The following is a 22,891-nucleotide window of genomic DNA, read 5'->3' on the forward strand; positions in this document are numbered from 1 at the left end:
TAAATTTAGTATGATTTATAAACTATTTTCCTCATGGGGACCAAATGAAATGTCCCCACAAGGACAAGGATTTCAGATATCGCCATCTTTTTGGGTATATCTGAACCACACACAAACATTCTTCTGAACAAGTCAATAAATTCCTAATGGCAGCTCAAACTGATTCAGTCAAAAACAGATAAGTCTGTAAGCTGGCACGTGGATATTGTCGATTTTGCAGGCACGGTTACAGATCAGTGCACACTAAATTAACACTAGCTAATCCCAAAATGGAAGTTATTATAAAAAAAAAATAATTAAAAAAATAGAAATTAAAAAAATACACAGCAAGAAATACAGTAAGAGTTGAAATACAGTAAGAACTATGGCCAGTTATTTAATTTAATTTGTCTATTAACAATTTTTAAGAGAGGATATACATGCTGATTTCTGTCTTTTTTTAAGTTGTCTTGAAAAGATCATTTCTAATTAGCATTTTATGAATTATAAATATAAAGAATTTGCATAATTGAAACATGCTCTTAACATGACTGTTGTCTCAATGAACACAGACTTTAGGAAACAAATATAGGAGCAACATTATTGGTTGTATTGGAAGTGATGGCAAAATTGTGGGACCATCATCATTCATGTAAAATCTGGTATCATTTTCACACATTAAATATTGATATGGCAACATTGTTTACGGTTATTTCCCATTTTTTGATCATAAATGATATATAAATGATAAAAGCAAGATCAAAGTTTCATATAGAGTAATAGCATATTCTAATACAAATCTACCCAGAGATGGGTAGTTCTACAGTTAAAAAAATTATACCGTTAAAAACGCGAAAATTTTTTCTATATATATATCTTGTTTTTTTTTTGTTTTTTTTTTTCACAGTGGTATATTTTCTCAGTTCACCCACAATTTGGACCCTGGGTGTGATTGCTGCATAATAATTGTCATTGTAAAGCCCTTCTCAGAAATAAGGGTTTAATCTACTTTGCTTTGTAAGTGTTCGATGCGCAAGGACAGATAATACTTGACTTGACTACAAATATACACATGGGATTAGAGCATTCATTTGTGCATGTGTGTGCGTGTCCCGTCGTGAGGCTGGCTGTCTCATCGGTTGCTGCCTACACATGGAGGTTGATGTAGAGATAAACTTAAAAAAAACAAGTATCTCCATTTGATCTGTCACCTGTATTCATACTCACAATCTCTACGATGTCCCTGAGGCAGCCATAAGCCACTGAAACGCTTTAAAACCAGACGCTGATGTGCGTCAACACAGTCATCTAAATACAACATCAGACCACATCGCCGCCACTGTCAGATTCTCTATTCCCAAAAGAGCATAAGCAAGTCTCTGGAGCATGATGGGTGAAAATGATAGTTCCCCCACTTTAACATTTCCACAGAGTGCTCAACAACTGTGACAATACACAACAAGAAGGGCTAGAGAAACACAGGAATACTGTCTCTCCTGTCTTCAGCTTTGAAGCTTAGGTTTGAGGAGCATAAGCAAGGTCCAAAATTAACAGTCATGGCAACATACGCTACTTTCTCTGGCTGCTATCGGGACCCTTTAAGAAATGCTGAAGTTTGGCTCACCTGTGCATCTGTGAGAATGACTGACCGTTCTGGTGTGAGGCGGCTGTGGTTTCATTACGGAATTGTTACGGAATGACACACATTACAACACAGAAAAACCAAGCGAGAAACCAATGTGCTGTGGTGGAGATAGTACAGAAACAAAGAACGAATTTACACTAATTAAAACCATTTAGGGAATACATGAACAGCTAAAATGAATAAAAACATCTGCCAAATGCAATGCGAATATATATTCTGACACATATCTTATTTTTAAAAACACAAATTAATTAAATACACATTCAACACTTCATGGCGAAAATACCAAATTAAAAGGACAGGCGGTATTTAAATGAACATTCAGATTGACCAGATATCAAATACATGTCAGATTTAGAACCACATTTGAAATGAATCCAAATTGGATGCCAAAACAATTGGATCTCATAAGTGTTTTTCCTAATTTGCGTGCCAAAAATATCTGATCTGTGCCAGATATCTGTGGAAAAAATAAATGTTTGACAGCATAAAGGCTGCCTTAGATTGAAATGCAATAAAATCAAGAATCTGTGATTTGTTAATTATGTTTAACTGACAAAAGTACAAAGAAAAGTTCCCCAATGTTTTCACTGGCCAACTTAATTGTATTTTGGAAATATAAACAAATTTAGATTTTGTAGGCTGCAACTCACCTCAAAAAAGTTGGGATAGAGGCAAAATAAAAGTGAAAAAAGATTATAGGATATCCAAGTTAAACGGTTTTGAAACGGTCCACAATAAGCAGGTTAACTTGTAATAGGTGAGGCTGTTATGTCTGGGTATAAAAGGAGCACCCACCAAAGTCTCAGCTCTTGCAAGCAAAGATATAGGTCATGGCCCACCACCTTCATCAGAGAATTGTCAAACAGTGAAAAAGAAAAAAAACACATTTCCTAATGCAAGATTGCAAAGAATTTAGGCTAGGTCTTTCACCATCTACCATACATAATATTCTGAAAAGATTCAGAGAATCTGGAGAAATCTCAGTACATGTAGGGCCAGGCTGGAATCCTCTGATGAATGTGCTTGACCTTCGAGCCTTCAGATGAGACACCATCATGCTAGATGCTACTGTGTTAAATACTGCTACATGGGCTCAGGAGAACTTTAGAAAGCTGTTGTCACTTAACACAGTCTGCCGCTGTATCAAGAAATGAAATGCAAATCTCTGCTACGCAAGGAGAAATCTATACATCAGTTCTATGCACAGACGCCACAGAGTTCTCTGGGCCCGAGCTCATCTCAGATGATCTAAAAAACTGTGTAAATATGTGCTGTGGTCAGATGAGCTCACATTTCAACAGAGTTCTCAGTCCCAAAGACGAAAGGGACGATCCAGACTTTCATCAGTGACAGGTACAAAAGCAAACAGTGCATCAGTGCAAATGGCATGGGTGACTTGGATATGTGTGAAGGTACCATTGTAGTGGAGGCAATTGGGATTGTACAGACTTATTATAAGATTAAATCTTTCCTGGGAAGCAAGACAATACTAAGCCTCATTCTGCATGTGCTACAACAGAGTGGTTTGTAGACACTCTACACCTGCTGTCCAGATCTGTCTCCTACTGAAAATGGGTGTCCGATCATGAAAAGGAGAATAAGTCAATGATGACCACAGACTGCTGAGCAGCTGAAGTCTTGTGTCAGTGTCAGGCAAGATTGGGCAAAAATTCCACTTGCAAAACTGCAACAATTAGTATCCTCAATTCCCAAACTATTAAAAAGAGTAATTAAAATGAAAGGTGATGTGACACAGTAGTAAACATGCCTCTGTATCAACTTTTTTTGACTGTGTTGCAGCCATCAAAATCAAACTTTGCATATATTTCCAAAATACAATTAAGTTGGCTAGTGAAAACATTGGAAATCTTTGCTTTGTACTTTTGTCGGTTAAATAAAAGTTAAACAAAACGAAGAATTCTTGATTTTATTGCATTTTACAAAATGACCCAACTTTTACATAATATGCAATATTTGAAGGTTCTGTAAAGATGTTTGATATTCCCCCATGACCAAATATATTTGCTATAATTTGCATTAAAAAATGATGCATTGTGCCTGGACCAGACTGCAAAAAAGTTTTTACGCAAAAAAAAAAGAAAACTGCTTTTTGTAGCTGCACATCCTGTTATTCTCATAAATACATTAGCTTAGGGAACATCATTTCCTTTTTATGTAAAACCGGCACTGTAAAGAGGTCATTTGACAACTATATAGCATACTGTCTGAATGTTTATCATTTGATAAGTGATATGAAGTGATTCACACAATATTTCAAATTAATAGTCAACAGTAGTTCAAATTCAGTGTATAAAGTGGAGTATGTGGTAAGAAGTACTCTAGTATTCCATTCTCAAAAGAGCTAGTGAAGCACTCTTTAGCAGACGGGGATCATTCACATTTCATTCATGAGGTGGGTGTGTTTTCTATTAACCAGCAGGTCTACACTATAGCCTCGGTCCTCATGACTGCATTCACTCTGTTTAGCTACATATAAATTTTTTTTTTTTTTTAAAGACCTGAATAATATCATGTCATCTTGAAAGCAGATCGAAACCTGCAGCCCTTCCTGATGTTGGAGTAAATGTGATAATGCATCATTATTGTGCTGCCTGTAATGTTCCATTATTTCAACAACAATCTTCAAATTCTTAGCTTGCTTTTCTTAAGAAGAGCACAGATGGCTGGGCAGGGTTTTATTATCAAGGGTCTATACATCTTTCACAGTAACAATTGATATCAAAGTACAAAGCTGCTGGATTTCCGGAAGGATCCAAAGACCTCTGAACGAGCTGCCTCCTGCTGTCAAAATTACCCAGCAGACGCAAAGTTCCTAAACACCAACCCCAACAGCAAATGTTTTACATCCAGACTGTTATCCCTCAAACGCCTGTTCTCGTAGATCTGGATTTCCTCTGATCTGTCTTGCTGTCAAATTACACAACTGATGTCAGAATGACAATGTGTGGATTTAATTAGCAATTGTTGACCCCAAACAAAAAGAGCAATTTTTCTACTGGGATTTAAAGCATTTGCATAAGTTGAACATATTGCTTATGCCCACGAGTTATGTCTGTGAAATTATCAGAGCAAAGCAGGGGCAAATACATGTATTCATTTACAAATAAGCTAGATTGATGACACTTGCTTATGATCAGTGAAGTTCTCTCTCTCCCTGAAAAGAAAAGAAAAGAAAAAGAAAAGAAAAGAAAAGAAAAGAAAAGAAAAGAAAAGAAAAGAAAAGAAAAGAAAAGAAAAGAAAAGAAAAGAAAAGAAAAGAAAAGAAAAGAAAGGAATGGAATGGAATGGAATGGCCAAAGTGTGTTTCCCTGCCAATGGCCGAATAGGATAGGCTCCAGCATCCCAGCAACCATGAAATAAAATGAAATGAAGTGAAAGTGAAAATGAAATGAAATGAAATGAAATGAAATGAAATGAAATGAAATGAAATAAATGGACTGGTCAAAGGGTTTTTCCCTGCCAATGGCTGAATGGGATAGGCTCCAGCATCCCAGTAAACATGAAATGAAATGAAATGAATTGAAAGTGGAAATGAAATGAAATGGACTGGCCAGTGGCCATAGAATGTTTCCCTGCCAATGGCCTGAGAAAATAGGATAGACTCCAGCATCCCTGCAACCATGATATGAAATTAAATTAAATGAAATTAAATGGACAGGCCATAGGGTATTTCTCTGTCAGACTTAACTAAACTAAAAATAATAATACAAAAAAAAAATATATATATATATAATAATAATAATAATAATAATAATAATAATAATGCATGGACTGGCCATAGGGTGTTTCCCTGCCAATGGCCCAAGACAATGGGAAAGGCTCCAACATCCATGAAATTAAATAATGAAATAATGAAATTAACTAAATGAAATTAAGTACAAATACAATTAAATAAAATGGACTGGCCATAGGTCATTTCCCTGCCAATGGCCCGAGACTAAACCAAACCAAAAAAAAAATAAAAAAAAATAAATAATAATAATAATAATAAATAATAATAATAATAATTCTATTGACTTGCATTGTATTCAAGGTATACATCTTTATTAGTTAATGCATTTCCTGGGAACCAATCCCATGACCTGGTGTTGCTAGAGCCATGCTCTACTGTTTGAGCTACAGGAATGATGATTGAGATGTTAAAAGATCTTATTTTGTTTAATTCTGTCAATTTAATTAATTATGTTTGAACTCTTTCTTTACTCAGGGGCCGTCTTAACCTTTGTGTGTGTGTGTGTGTGTTTGCAGTGAAGGGTAATGGATCAAAGTGATTGGCATCACTACGTTTCAGCAAAGCATTCAGGGGTAAGAAGGCCATTTCCATTGCCGTCACTGTGGACTATAATATCAACCAAGCACACCTGTCTAATAGCACTCTGCTTTTTCCACAGTCAAATAAGAAATCAATGAAAATTGCTGACATCTCATGCTAAAACCTATTACAGTCAATGTCCAACAGTCTTTTATTCATAAAATGTTCTGTCAAGCTAAACCCCTCATCAAAGACACTTTGATGCTATGTCATGCTAGGACACTTTTTTGCATTTCTAAATTATTTAAAATGACTAAACTTCACTGACAAGCCACTCATTGCGTTCAGAAGCCACCCGAGGGATGATCGTCGACAGGTTGTACTTCCAGTAAATCGCCAGTAAAGGTATAATAAAAAGGTTTGTTCCCTCCTGCCTTAAAGCAATAGGAATCTAAATCATGTAATGGCTTACTCTCCCTCAAGTCAATCCAAATTCCAATTTATGGTTTTACGGTACAAAAATACCTGCATAAAGATTTGGAACAACATCAGGGTGAATAAATTGTGAAAGAATTTTTTTTGCGTGAAATATTTCTTTTAAATCTCGTTTCCCATCTTCTCTTTAATTGTTACCTGACTAAGAGTGAATGCTGCCAAAGACAGCAGTGCAATTCATTAGCCAGCGTGAGATGCAATCAGAGGACGTAAGGGGTCCAAACACTAACGACTCCAGTGATTAACCCATGCCAATGACCTAGACTTGTTTTCTTAAGCACCTGTGATGGCAATCAAGCACAGAGATGTGTTACTGTGAGTTGAAATTTAAAACAGAATGTGTCACATGAATAAGGCGGTACCCAAGATGTACTCAATTGAAGCTAAACATTCACTTTTAAGCAGACAAAACGCATCTCATTCTTTTTTCTAAACCATGTCCCTTTAGGGGCTTCATACCATTGCTATTTCACTTTACTTTTTATGCAATCAGTTTGCATGCTTTTTTAAAGTTAACTAATGACATTTTACAGTGTTACTGAGGTGTTTCTACTAAAGGCATAATTCACCCATAAAATAGGATTATTTCATCATTTACTCACCCTCATGTCATTCCAATATTGTATGGCTTTCTTTCTTCTGTGGAACGTAAAATATGTATTTTGAAAAATATTTTTTTTTTGTGGTCAAAACTGGTTACCAACAGTCTTCAAAATATATTTTGTGTTCTGCAGAATAAAGAAAGTCATACAGATTTGTAAACAGGGTGAGTAAATGATGACAGATCTGAATTAAAGAGTGAACTATCCCTTTAAGTGTCGGGGGAAATGTGTGTCAATGGCTGCATTTACACTTGGCATTAACATGCGACCTGTTGTCCACATACGTATTGAAAAGACAAGTGTAAACGCGTTTCTGATCGAAATGTTATCCGATCAGCGTGTCCTGGTCCAGAGGTAGTCGAGGACGCATTGTGAGCGGATGTAAACCGCAAATGTAAACGCAATCCAGCCATCGTATCTACATTCAGAGGGCGACGCAACGTCATATAAATCCCCGCCCAGTCTCCCCATGTGGCTGTCAAAAAATAATGGCCAGACGCAGTTTAGACAAGAAATTAAACCGATTTGAACATTACAATAAATGTCAATCTTTAAAACAGTTTATTTAGACTTACATGATACTGTGTGTGTCATTTTTTATTTTAATTGTGCAACATTATCTGAACGAGTACAATCACAGTCAGTCATAAGTTCTTAATTAAGAGCTGCACGCTGCTATGCCAGAGAAATAATCGGAATACACTTTTTAATGTTTTAAATGTTGAATGTTTTTATTGTTGGACATTGTTTAATTTGTATCATATTTACTCTTAATCTGGTGTCGTGCCACAGACCTAATTTAAATATTATGCAGGAAACAGAAATCCGATCGGTTATCCAGATACAGAGGCTACTTAATGTGAAAAAAAAATCAGAATTTTGCTAATTTGCTGAACAAGACACCTGTACATGGCCTAAAATAATTGATCAGCTGAAAAAAAAAAAAAAAAATTGTGGTGGGAATAACTTAATAATATTCCCATTTTATACCCACAACTTCCTATGGTTTAATATGAAATCTACACCACTGCCTAAACACATAGAGAGCAACTTAGATGGAAATAAAAGAAATGTTCTGTTTGATCTATATCTTTAAAAAACATATCTGGTTACTGTTGTAACCTTGGTTCCCTGAGAGGCAAGAACAAGATATTGAGTTGCTAACGCTGGAGAATGGGAAGAGTTCCCGCAGCGTTAGCAACGTAATGTTGAAGTGACCGCTCTGGAAAGGGAACTATATCCATTGGGGATCTATGACAACAAGTAAACATCAGTGAATTGACTGTTGAAGGTTACTTCACCATTGAGAACTTCTTCCAGCAATCTAAAAAGGCAGGTCACAATATTAAACAAACTACAATAAATAGCATACAAGGGTAAATAAATAAAAGTGTGTGTTGTGTAGTGTGTGTGTGTGTGTGTGTGTGTGTGTGTGTGTGTGTGTGTGTGTTGACAAGGTGATGTGATTGTTGTTTGAGAACTGGCAGCAGCATATTGGTTTGAAAACACATTCAAACCAAGTGTGGACAGAGCTGAGGTCAAACCAGAGCAGCACCTCATTCAGACTCTATCAAGATGGACAACACATCCAGCTGTGGATCAATGAAAGGCGTTAAAATGCATTTCAAGGGTCATATGGCTCTAGAACAACATTTATTTGCCGTAGAGTTGAAGATAAAGGTAAATGCCACTATTTTAACTTCTTATCTTAATGTCAGTGAAAATATATTTTTCTGCTAAAGCCCTATTCGCACGGGATTAGTATTACCCCTGGACCTCTGTAATTAAGAAATTACCCCCTGACGTCTGTGTTTTTGGTGACTCATTCACACGGGCAAATAAATGTTCGTAATTCCCTCGAGTTTACGGACTTTACAGCGCACGCCCACCCATTCACACTTCACTAGCTGAACGTGCTGAAACGAAGATCGCGCTGCAGTATTGCAATTCAAAAAAAGAACTTATTTAAAACCAATTTATTAGAGAAATATATTATATATATATATTATAGAATATCATATTATTGTATAAATATATAATATATCTTATTTTTCTTTTATTCTTTGTCCATATTTACAACAAGCCTGCCTGAAGAAGGTATTATTAATACCGAAACGTCGCGATAGGCTTGTTCTTCTATTCATTTTATTTGGTTTATTTCATTTTATATCATTTTTACTCTTTTACACTTTGATTTCTTGAGATACTTACAGGATGGACGTCTTTAGAGGCCGTGTGAGACAAAGAAATGCTCCACGATACAGACTACTAAGTTACACTTCCACAAAAAGCGTCCAAACTTTCCAAAAGAGCTTCCATGTTGCGCCAAAATGCTTAATTTGACGTTTCCATGACAACGGTCCGAGTTGAGCTTCCGGATCACGTCTTTACTGTAGTTTGTTTTCTCTTTTGCAGCACTTCATAGTTTTTATTGGAGAAAAACTATAATCGGATTGGAGTAGGGCATATCGAGAGATTTTATTGTTAATATAGTTTTAATACAGACGTAAAATGGACTGTTAAACGGCCCATAATGGTTATTACGTTCTTTAGGAAAGGATAGGCTCACAGAAAAACAGCCCAAATCGCAGACATGGGGATTCGCACGGGACTGGTATTATCAGAGGACCCCTGTGTTGGCCGAAATACGGTAGGTAATTTTCGGGGGAATTTTTACAGACATTTTTACAGACATGGCAGATTCGCACGGGATAAAAATCACAGACGACCTCCGCGATTATTACAAATTACCGGAGGTCCCTAGGTAATACTAATCCCGTGCGAATAGGGCTTTAGACACCAATTATGTTGCACGAGTATGTGTGCAGTATATGTAGGCCTATGTGGTGATAAAAATAATATACATTGGGACTATTCATTGATCATACAATATCTTAATATGTTATTTGATAAATTGCAGCATTAGCTCATCATATCCAGCAAAATGCACTCCAACAAACTCAATAAACACTCAAAACTACACTTAAAGGAGCAGGTTGGATGCCATCAACATCCATTCTTGAGTGTCTCATTACCAAATGCCATGATGTAATATGTGTTGATGCACCGATATATCGGCTGTCGATATTTATCAGCCGATTTTTGACTTATCGGCATATCGGCTATAGCATGAAAAAGGCTGATGCGCTCAGAGCTTGTCATATATCACAACTATTCAGTGTTTTCAACCACATAATGTTTATTTTAGGTTTCAGACATTTAAATACATAAATACACATAGGTACTAGCAAAATAGTACATTTATAGTTTGTAAAATACACACCGATGTCTATGGAAGCGGCAATAACAATCCTTTCAATTATACATTGACAACGTGTTTTATTCATATCAGATACACATTGTGCAGGTACCTATTAAGTTTACTCTATTCTTCTCCTACTTCACCGGCCACTTACTTTCATCTATTTTTGGAGAAGTGGATGAATTTACGTGATGTAAATCTGACAGATCCGATTCTCTGAACTGCGGCGCAAATTAACACGCCAGCGCACATCGTGCATATAGCTCAACTAGCATGATCAATATAAAGGATTTTAAACAACAATTAAACAACACGTTCAATTATACGGATTTGAGAATCAGAATATCAGGTAGTTGATGACATAGCCAACAAGTTTGTGGGTGTGGCGTGGTCATGTGACAATTAAGCATGACGTGCCGCCATGGAAATAATAAGGTGATACGTTCTAAAATAACGGTGGCCTTAAAAAACTCACGCTGGGGGCTCAGCTAGTATATTTAAAATGTACTTAATCTAATATTCCTGCTGCGCTGCCCTTATAAAGTTAATCAAACAATAAAAGACAAGAAACAAATCACTCACTACTCTTGACTAAATAACTTTTGTAACTTTCATAAGGATTAATATGTATTTAAAGGGGTCATATAATGCCATTTTTGTACAAGCTAATGTGATTCTTTAGGGGCTAAATTAAAAGTCTGTAATATACTTTAATTAAAAATTCTCATTAGTATTGTAAGAAAACATGCCGTAATGTACCGAGTGTAAACAGCCGCATTCATCGTGAAGCATGCAAGCGATTTGCAAAGATTAATATAAATATCAATATAAAGGTTAATAAAACGTTACACTCACTTCAGTTCTTCTGGAGGTGCAGCAGGAACACGAATAGTTGGTACCGATCCTTTTTTCAGGAGCAGCTTCTTAGCAAAACCAGCTTTATACTGACCCTCGTTTGTAAAGCAGTCTGGTGTGTGAAATGATTCGCGCAAACATGAAAGCATTGACGTTGATCGTGGGGAATATTCCCTTCGAAAACAAAACTCAGCCACTGCGTCTTCAGCGGTTTGGATTTAGGAACATCAAAATGACTGCTGTGTTCCTTATTACACCTAAGAACAGAACACCACATTCTGCTCATAGACAGTGCTCCAGCGTATCAACAATGACCGCGCCGGACCGCGCGGACTATGATTGACAGCTCGCTCACGACCGAGGGCGGGTCTGTGTTGAAACGCTGCTGTCAATCAACAATCGTGGGAGGGGCGTCGATTTTGTGACGTCACAAAATCGAACGGCTTGATTTGAGATGGGGGAAAACATATAAGAAGATAAAAAAAAAAACACTGGGTGGATTTTTATCATTTTATGATGGTTGTGTACAGGCACTGCCAACACACATTTCAGTACAATCAACTTGTAAAAGTGCATGTACCATTATATGACCCCTTTAATTTATACAGTGAAGAATATGCAGTGTTATTGTACATTTGTTTACTCTATTTATGTACCTAAAAACTATTAAACCTACCTAAGCACTGTTTATGTCATATGTATCTTTGTTCTGTTGTATTTATGTTAGCCTGCTGAATTTTAAATGGATCCAATCCATGTTCATTAGAAATTATTTGATGATGCAGCAATAAACTAGTATAACTTAATGCATATGTTTTTGAACTTTGCTGATTTAAAACATGATCAAAACACTATTTTAATGACAAAAGTTCAAATAAGAGAGCATTTGACAAAACAAATCAAAAGGTTTTTTAAAAGCGGTATCAGTATCAGCCCCAAAAAAATCCTATAGTGCATCCCTAGTTGCAACGGAGTCTGGTCTGTTCATCACATAAAAGGGCTTTCGCACTGGAACTCAGTTATAGTTATAGGAACTCAGTTATAGAAACCAGCCAACGTAGCGACAGCGAAGTTATTTAAGCATGGCATTCAACAACATCAACAACTGAAAAATTGAGCACGCCGTGATCGGAGCTGTGTTTTTGTGTCGTGGGTTTCAGGATAACAGAGATTTAATGTAGACGTACTGTACAAGTTATGCGATTAAACGAACAAAAAGGAGGGCTAAGAGACAAATTCTCCTAAGACAACTTGCAGTGCTACATATCATAGAGGCTGAGAAAAGAACACAACACCGCAGACAAAGGTGACAGGTAAATACCATTAACATAAGCCTTCTGTAGGTTTAGGTCTTATCGCTGTTTCCATTTTCATGGAGTTAGTTTGTGGAGTAAGTATATGTAAACTGTGTTTTAAAAATACCATACAGGCTTGGAACGACATGAGGGTGAGCAAATAATGACAGATTATACATTTTTGGTGTGAACTATACTTTCAACAAATAAAGTGACTTCAGAGTGCAGAATTTTCTGTTTGCATCACCTTCAATCCTGACAGACAGACTTTTATCTGCACTGACTGTCATTTTTTGAAAGTGATCAAATCAGATACATCAGTTGCTATAGTAATGATGTAGGCATCACCAAGCAGGAGCAGAAAGCTGGCAGTATGGAGACAGTTGACAGAAAGCTTGAAATCTGCTTATCTACACCATGGCGTTTCGCCACAGAACTGAACTGATGCTTTACTGAAGAACTGATGCTTTACTGCAGAGGAAACCTCTCAAACGCATGAGAATGAGAAAAAAAAAAGAAGCCACCATGTGTATCCTGTCTCATTAGAAAAACAGTGATTATAACTGGCACATCTGGCACAGTTTGAATGTTTGACCACTCAGATTGGACTTCAGGACTAATGGCTGTGCAAGAGCATCTCTTCTGAAAGGCTTCTAAAAACATTATCCCTAGAGTGGAGAGATGAGGCATTCGTTCTCTCTCTCGCACACACAATACACTTTTTTTAAAACGAGCACTCACCATTGTGATGGAAATGTCAAAACCTTCCAAGAACCTGAGAATGAATGTATTGAAGCCATTATTGCAGAGAACGTTATTTGATGGTTTTCAGTCCCACATTTGAGGGGAAAGTTCAGTTTTAAGGCTTCCCTTAGTCAGAAATGAAAATGCACCTCTGCCCAGTGCATTTGGCTTCAGCGAACCTTTATAAATCATTCAGTTTGCCATGTAGAAGAGGGAAATACATGCACAGAAGTATATGTACCCTATGCTAAAAAAAAGAGAAAAAACAGCTTGAATTTTAGCCCAGTCCAGGCTGGTTATATTGGTAAGTGCTAGTTGAGGGTGAAGCTAAGTTTGGCCTTGGTCTCTAAGCATCAGAATGGTCTTATTTAGTTGGTAAAGCTATTTAAAGGGAACAATCCAAAAATAATTGTACATTTGTACACTTTACAAATGAATACCTATGAATAATGATTAAATCATAAAAAAGTAGGGTCCAAAAGTCTGAGACATTTTTTGTTATTATTTAACCGTATAATTCAGCTGAAGGATTCAGTATTTTAAAACAAAGACAAGTTATGTAAAATGAAAAAGAAAGAAGTGCTGTCGTTGAATGAAAAGGAGGATTTAACCAAATATAAAGTCAATTCGGAAAAACAACAAAAACATTTTTCAATGCACCCTTCACTCACATTGAAATGCTGATAATATGAATTGTAATGAAGCGACTGAATTCAAATTCAAATTCATGACTTTTTTGGATTCATGTTTTGCATTAGTGATTACCATCTATTTGAGCTCATTTCTGCTGTTTAACATGTTGAGTGTATAGAGAGGCATTCACATGTGATATCCTTCATACCGCTCTACTGAAGCCCTCCAAACAGCATCTGTACCTGAGATGATCCCATCTGCCAAAACATCAGCAGTCTCACTCTCTCACCCCCTCAGACCTCTACCAATCTCTGCAGCAGCTCTAGTGTCTACACCATTACTCATCTTGTTCCTCCAAACTCTCCAGTTCTCCTCTAAACAGCTCTCTTAACCCCTGTCTGGCTCTGCAAACTATAGAATCTCAACCAAATACATTAACACTCTTTAATGCCCTAGAGTCTTGATTCCCGACCTCTCCAACTGCTCCCTTTCTGCCTGAGCTCTAAACCTCTGGCTTTCGCGGTCTACCCTGCTGTTGTCATCCTGCGGTACTCCCAGTGGGCAGAAGCTGATTAGAGATGAATCAGACAGCTGAGAGAGGCTGACTGAGGTAAAGATGCATGCTGGAGAAATCCAGCCTGGCCTTCACACATCAGAGACCATGTACACGGAAGAGAGGAGAATATCATTGGGTTATATTTATACAGTTGGCAAAGCAGCCAACCTACTGAATGTCCATCACCTACACCTACATTGTGGAAACTCCCTATCCTGCTTCTTTTAAAAGGAATAGTTCACCCAATTATAAAAATGTTGCCATTATTTAATCACCCATATGACATTATTTTCTTCCGTGGAACACCAGGGAAGAGGGACTGAGGCTTTCAAGCATTAAAAAGGATGCAAAGACACCATGAAGTACAATGAAATTGGTCCATATGACTCGTGTGCAATAATCCCAAGTTTTCTGAAACCATACAGTACATGCCTTCCTGTAGCTCAAACAGTACAGCATGGTGCTAGAAACGCCAAGGTCATGGGTTTGATTACCAGGGAAGGCAGAGAAAAACTGATAAAATGAGTACTTTGGGATAAAAGGATCTGCCAAATGCATATACTGAAATAGTGCACTAGCTCTCCTTGGTATACCAAGGCAGATGCTTTTATCCAAGGTACACATTTTATCAGTTTTTCCCTGTCTTCCCTGGAGAAATAGATGTCTAATTTATAAATCGTTCTCAGATCTTTTCGATTAATCAAAAACAGTTTGAATGATTCAATCAAGATTCAGACTGGTCTAATTCTCAAGTTCATCCCACTAGCTACATTTACATGCACCCAAATACTTTGTTTATAATCGGATTGATGGCTCAGTCTGATGAAAAGCCTTCATGTAAACACCTCAATCGATCCAACTGAGCTCGATCCGAATGAAATTCCAATCGAATTGAAAGGGGTGGTGTAGACCTGAAATAATCCGATCGACAGAAAAAAAAAAAAAAGTATGTTAATGCCTGAATTCAACTATTTTCATATTTAAAAATGCCTTGTGCACATGCCCAGTGCCGTGATGTGTAAGTTTACAAATGTTTTATGTCTAACTATTGTACGTATGTTTTTTTATGTCTCACGTCTTACAACTGTTCAGGGGATGAGACTAAAGATTTACAAAATATTTGCTAAAAAATATCATTTTTTTAATCTTTTTTAGATATGCCATCAAGGCAAAAATGAGGCAGCTCTGGTGACATTATCGAAGTGGCTTTCTGAGGTTCTGAATGCGGTGACTGGGTACTACGTATGCGCTGAAGTTTTGTTCGGAATACATGTAAATGCGCATGTAAACGAATATGTCAAGATTGAAAAGTGTTGGGTTCATATAAACAGAACTCTCAGAATCTGGAATCAGATTTGATTCATTGTGTCTGACGAAAATAAGTGCATGTAAACACTTAATGACAGCTCACTCTACAGTAAGATTATCGGTGGATAGTTTTGTTGTGGATAGACTTTTATTTTGACGCCGCTGAGCATACAGCGCTCTTAATCTCCATATTCATTGGTTATGGTCTCTGTTTAACAATTTTGTCTAATATGTCACTACATAGAACTGTTAAACAAATAAAGTAAACTGTATACAAAAAAGTATCATAGCATTTGCTTTTATATTATTAGTGACTTTCGCATTTATCGTCTGCATTCAACAAATACGCATTTATATCATTTAAACAAATCTTTAAATATCTAATAAACATTTAATTTCACAAACCTTGTAGACTTACTCGAATTCAGCTTTCAGATATTCTGAAGTGTGCATTTGAGGCCTGCATGATCGCGTGTATTCTGTCCCTGTGAATTGAATGCGGACAGGAGAGTTCAGCTTCACTGGATCGATCGACAAACTTTAAACCTCTGATTTCAAACGAAGCTGCACTATATTCAGTTGCCAACTATGTCATTTTCACTGTTCTGTAAGTAAAATTAAGTGTTACCTTGTCTTTATTTGAAAAATCAATATATAGGGATATATATTCCCAGTGTGCACAAACTTAATGAGTGTCCTGCAGGTTACAGTGTTTACTTCCTTTTATTAATATTTTTTTACAACAATTTCTTTATTTGTGAAAAATACTGTAATCAAGGGTATTAAAAGAATCAAGAAGTTGTCATCTAAAGTAAGTGTTTAATTTAGAGATTTCTTTTGTACAGTTTTTCTCCATTGGTTTGGCTCATTTCTTGAAACAGAAATTACATTCTCAAAACTCTAAGATCATTTGGAAAAACAGTCTTACAACACTATAGCTCACTTGCAAAAGCTCATATCTCTTCCAAAACTGTTCACTCATGCTTCAAAACTAAATTCCTTTCCCATATAAAGAGTCAGCAAAGATCCTTCTCAATTGCTTTTGCTTCTTGAAACAGACCGGACGTTCTCAACACTCTTGGTGCTTTTGCCAAAATAACGTGGATGGTTCGGCACAACACCATGGTTCACCTGCAGAAGCTCATACCTCTCCCAAAACAGTTCACTCATGTGTCAAAACTAAATTTCCTTCTCATTTAAACAGTCAATGCCCCCAAAATGCTTCGTCCCTTTGGCATTGTGTAAGCAGCACTGCGAGTCAAAATGTTTCGATGTTTTGTCACTATGGCAGAGGACCATAGAAATATCCCTCATGTCCACCTTTCAGTCTTAGCCCAGTCCTTCATTGACAATGGTTACTGTACTGTTTTTTGTCTAGCTAACAGAATACAATTGTGTATAAAACTGAAAAAAAGAAATAGGATTTTAGGGTAAGAGTAGCCTCCAAGGTTTGACATCACACATTGCACTCATACTGCCAAGGAAATTGTAACCATTATCATTCACACACATAAAGTAACTTCCATACATCAGAGTAAAAAGAAAATGTATACAGCATAATACAGCATAATATACTCTAATATAAACTATTATATGCAGCCTACAATGCTGTAAATAAAGCTGGAGTTTCACAACTAACAGTTCTTCACTGGTCGCTGTCCTCACCCTCCCTCTCCTGGCCACCGTCCTCACCCTCCTGGCCATCCACACGCTGCCGTCTGTCTGGCCACAGGTTCTCGTCCACATCACAGCGTATATTCTCCCTTACGATGCAACGAGGGAAGAAACGGCGTGCATGTCGCAACCATCCCCTACACTGATCTCCTGTAATATCCTCACACGCAGCGTCCATTGCAGGGACCTCTGATCTTGAGCCCGATGCTCATACACTCTCCACCTCCAAGCGGAGAAATACTCCTCAATAGGATTGAGGAAAGGAGAGTAAGGTGGTAGGAACACCATGACCATCCTTGGATGAATAGTGAACCAGGCCCTGATGAGCGGGCCACGGTGGAAATTCACATTGTCCCATACAATGACATATTGTGGTAGGTGAGGCCCTACGAGACCTCTCTCATTTTCAGAGATCAAATCAAAATGAAGGCGGTCCAAGAAGATGAGGAGCTTCTGTGTATTGTATGGGCCAAGACTGGGGATGTGAGTGGCCACACCATTCTCAGATATGGCAGCACACATAGTTATATTGCCCCCTCGCTGGCCTGGGACATCCACCATGGCCCGGTGGCCAATAACATTATATGGTATATATATATATACACACATATGGTATTCATGGTATTATGTTCTTGACTAATTTCTATAATTGAACAGACTATTGTGCATGTGATGACTTATACAATGAAATGACGCTGACACGTTTTGGAGCGAACAACCATTAGACTGAGAATCAACAATCAGTTTAGATCAACAAGATCTATTCACTTGGAAATTGTGCTAAATGTAGGCTACCTGTACTTAATCATTTGCAAAGATGTACTGAGACATTGATGTACTTAGACATTTGCAATTTGATGACATGAATGAGAAATTCAATTCTTCTGTGAATTGCCAAGTGGTTTGGAGGTTTGTCCATGTTGTTTTGAGAATGTCATTTCTGTTTCAAGAAATGAGCCAAAACAATGGAGAAAAACTGTAATTCATTTTCAAATGATTTATTTTCAATTTAAATATTAATTCAAATAAACATAAAGTATTTACAGTATATACTGTAGGCTTTACATCGGTCAGCGGCCACCTGCTCTCTAAGATATCGGCATCTGCAATCACAAAACCAATATCTGTCGACCACTAGGTTTGTAACAACATGAGTGTGAGTAAATGAAGACAATGGTAGAGTAAAGACAAGAGTAAATTTTTGCCTGATGTATTCCTTAAAATCTTTCCCTCTGTCCCAAGAGGCTACCTTACTTCCAGTGCGCCTGTCCATCTATGTCTCTCTCCAGCTGTTCTCGCTCACTGTCTCTGCCTCACAGTTTTTCTCTCCTTCCATCTCTGTCTGCGTGGCTGTGTGTGTGTGAATGGAAATCATTTCAGGCATCACTACCCACGGCTAATGCTGAAAGGTGTTCTCTAAGGTGTCCACAGTGAATATGAATACAGTCATGCCTGAACCATGATACCACACAGTCTGATATTCCATATTACCTCAAGGAGCATAATGAAATACTTGCTACTTCACGCACAGCACAACCTTCATCATCTTTTTCTCCCCTCTTAGTAAGTCGTAAGACCTCTGGTCAGTTGTACCTTTGAAGCTGTATTATGGGCATTAAGAGGTCAACTCCGGCACAAGGCGAATGAAGGTCAGGTGCATGTCTAAGACTCTGACCTCCATGTAATTGCCTTAGGGCCCTTTAAACTATGTCATTGTATGGCTCCCATTTGCTGCGCTTCACTGGTTAGAAGTGCTTACGGCAGTTTGATGCTCATAATACTTTCAGTGCGCTGAGCAACAGACCACCTCCTGAGAGAGTTTCAGAAACCATGGAAACTTCAAAAAACTGGTTAAAATTAAGTTCCCTTCGAACTTTAACATGTTCTTGTTTTTCTGTCAAGTGGAAAACATTTTTTAAAATACACACATGTGTAACTGAACTAAATCGACATGCTGGGCAAAGCATCACAATGAGAAACAAAAGCTCACTGGTGCAATGAATAATTAAGTTAAAGGTTCAGTATGCGACTTTTCAAAATCGTTGTCGAGCACTGTTGATATTTGAAATCAACCCAAACAAACACGCTCCTCCCTTCATTGCTCCACCCCCAAAATGCATGAACACGCAATGCAGGAGTGTCTCTTTTATCATAGCAGAAGCGAAGCAAAATAATGCTTTGCAAAAAAAAAGCGAAGATGACAAGCGAACGACAAAAAATGAACATCCAGTACACAAGAGTATATACAACCAAGAGTCCGTTGTAAGTCAGCAACAGCACACATTCAAAACCAATGTTACTCAAGTATTGAGCAGAAACAACGCATCATCGGTGTCTGTTTTCAGGCGTCTCTCTAAAGCTCTTGTCTGATCATATCCCCTTCTTTTTCCAGTGATATTCCTGTGAGCATTTCTCTTTTGTAATGTCTCTCTCTTAGCCATCTCTCTTTTCTTCAAATATCCCTCTGATTGGCTACAAGTTTGTTGTGGAGCTCCGTCCGATGCACTTTCAACAGCGTTTTTTTCCAAAAATCACTTACTCCAACTTTAAACCAGCACACGGGACAAAAAAAGAGTGGATGTGAATAATATCTAAAATATCAACCCACACCTGTGAATAACCTCATTGGTGTATCACTTTTCTAATGAGCCAGTCAAAATAATTCATTGGTCAGAATATTATTCAATGATTTAGTGATTCATTTTTATCACAGTTTCCACAAAAATATTAAGCAGCACAATTGTTTTCAACATTGATAATAACAAGAAATTATTCTTGAGCAGGAAATCAGCATATTAGAATGATTTCTGAAGGATCATGACATTTAAACTTTGCCATCACAGAACTAAAAATGAAAATAGAAATAGAAATAGAACAAAAAAGATATATTTTCAATTGTAACAATATTTCACAAAATGACTCGTTTTGATAAAAACAATTGCAGCCTTGGTGCGCATAAGAGACTTATTTCAAAATAAAAAGTCTTACTGACCCCAAACTTTTGAACACAATTGTAAGGTTGAATCGAATTTAAGGGGCCTGTTTGGGTGACATGTTGGAATTAGAATCAACATATTATAATACCAACCAAATGACTGTTAAAAAGATCAATCGTGTGTGTGTCAACTGTTATCACCCTACAAGAGCTGCAGTTGTGAACGAGAGATACATTTCAAATAACAAGCCAGAGGGGAATCACAATGTCAAAGCATTTCATAATTACAAGATATAAATAGGCCTATTATCACAGTGCATGCAACTTTTGACTTATCTCAAAGCTCCTTAATTATCTTTATATGGCAAAGCATTCATCTTGATCTCCTAATAAAAAACAGGATGGCCACTTCATCTCTAACTAATGAAGCTTCTGTTAACCAAAACTTTAGACTGAAACATGGACGTTAACTCATGAGATCACCCGATTCCTCCTCCTAACACACACACACACACACATAGACACAGACACACACACACACACACACACACACACACACACACACTCTCTCTCCATATCAATGGCGTCAGCTGCACACAGATGCCAACTGAGCACCAGTCTCACTGATCTATTCATTACACCAACAGAACATCACTGACTCATTATTTAAGTCTTTTAACAGATCAATTCTGGGAAACATGAATGTAATTAAGTCAATAGTGTGGAAAAGGTCAGTAGCAACTGTAAACGCAAATAAATGTGAGATGGTAATGGTGAAATACAAGTAAAAAAATATTTCACTACTATGATTGGCTGATCATGTTAACAGGAAAATGCCAATCTATGATGTCCAGGTGCAAAAATCAACCTTAATGCATTAAAATTATAAAGACAACTCACAAACTCTGACATCAACTTATGCTCATGTCAGAATGAAAATGACATTTAAATGATTTAAAACATGCAATATAAGCTTTAAATTGTTAACTGATTTCTAGCTAATTAACGATGGTGACAGGAGGCGCACCTTTCAATACACCTGCAGTGTTGACAGAGGATATGACATATTACTAACACATAAACACATAAAACACTACCACACGCTACTGGCGTGAATTAACCACTACAGATGCAGCTTCGGTGCTGTCTTTGCAGTGAGAAAATGGAAACAAGCGAGTTAAATGATGTGGCTGAAGGTAGTGAATGAAACGGGAAAGTTTAATCCACAAGATAACGTCCAGCCTCAAAATTAATATCACGTCCAGTCGCATTTGACTTCATTTCATTTAGTCTTGAATGAATAAAACAACTAACAGAGATTATTTTTCTTTTTTTTTTCAACAGATGGATTCAATGGGGTAGGCTACAGATGCAGAGAGGAGAGGATTGATGAATGAATAAAAGAAATGTGGTCTCAGTTGGACCTTTTTAAATGCGTTATGTTGATAATGTAGCTAACAGAGACAGATTACAAATTGACGTTGATAAAACCAAGAGAAACAAAACTCAACAAACGATACTCAAAAACGCTCTTTGACCATAATAGCATATTATTAATTCTTTAAATCATCTTAATACTGCTTACTCACGCAGTTTATTTCAGTTATTTCCTCTCCTCATGTTCCTGCAGACGTCCGTTCACAGCAACAGTTACGCGAGCGTTTTCACTCACGCGCGCCCCGCGTGAAATCATTCATTCCTCCTGTCAGGAATTTACCGGATGGTCTCCGTATCACTCAAACGTTAACCCACCATGTCGGTTAAGAATCCAGGCAGAGTCTCTCCGGACAGACCCACGCTGCGAATCCCGCATCAGTCTCTGAACGTGTGTGTGTGTCTTCTTCTCTGACGAGGACGGACCGCAAGAGCCCCGGTGATTTTACTTCTTATTGATTCTCCTTAAGCGCTTAAAGTCCAAGAGCAGGTCAGATTCAGGACGCTGTTTGTTAGTCCTCAAGTAACAGTAAAAAAGTACCATGACAGCTCCAATGAAAGTACAACCCACCTCACACAGCCCTCATTCAACCTACTCTCTCTCTCTCTCTCTCTCTCTCTCTCTCTCTCTCTCTCTCTCTCTCTCTCTCTCTCTCTCGGCACTAATCTCATTTGCCTGGTCAGTAAAGGTGAGGGCAGGTAAATCTTGATGTGAACTCTGCATTGTCTGGCAGAATTATATAATAGGGAATAATATATTTTTAAAAAACATGTCCAAGTCATTATATCAATTATATATATTGCAAGATAATCATTCCAATAAATAAATTAAAAACTGAAAAGTAATTGTGCATAATATTACTATTTAAAACAAAAAATAAATAATTGTGTTTATTCAGATTATTTTCTTTTTTTTAAATAGTATACTTTAAATTTGGATGGGGGGAGGGTGGGACTTTATTGTCATGCAAATAAAATCATAATGCAAAAAAATCTTAATGGCCCCAAAAATACACTATCTATCTATCTATCTATCTATCTATCTATCTATCTATCTATCTATCTATCTATCTATCTATCTATCTATCTATCTATCTATCTATCTATCTATCTATCTATCCATCCATCCATCCATCCATCCATCCATCCATCCATCCATCCATCCAACCAACACAATGCATGTGCTTAATGTGCTTAA

At 37.3% G+C, this 22,891-nt stretch overlaps 1 protein-coding gene across 1 annotated transcript in view; it reads right to left on the reverse strand.

Moving 5' to 3' along the window:
- Positions 1-21,960, reverse strand: part of pcdh15a (protocadherin-related 15a) — a 254,858-nt gene extending 232,898 nt beyond the window's left edge. Inside the window, 1 exon segment of the mRNA XM_084392191.1 lies at positions 21,849-21,960. The gene's annotated coding sequence lies outside the window, so the exon portion shown is untranslated.
- Positions 21,961-22,891: the final 931 nt, after the last annotated feature.

This window comes from Rutilus rutilus (genome assembly GCF_951802725.1).
Source record: "Rutilus rutilus genome assembly, chromosome: 20".
Lineage (NCBI taxonomy): Eukaryota > Metazoa > Chordata > Actinopteri > Cypriniformes > Leuciscidae > Rutilus > Rutilus rutilus.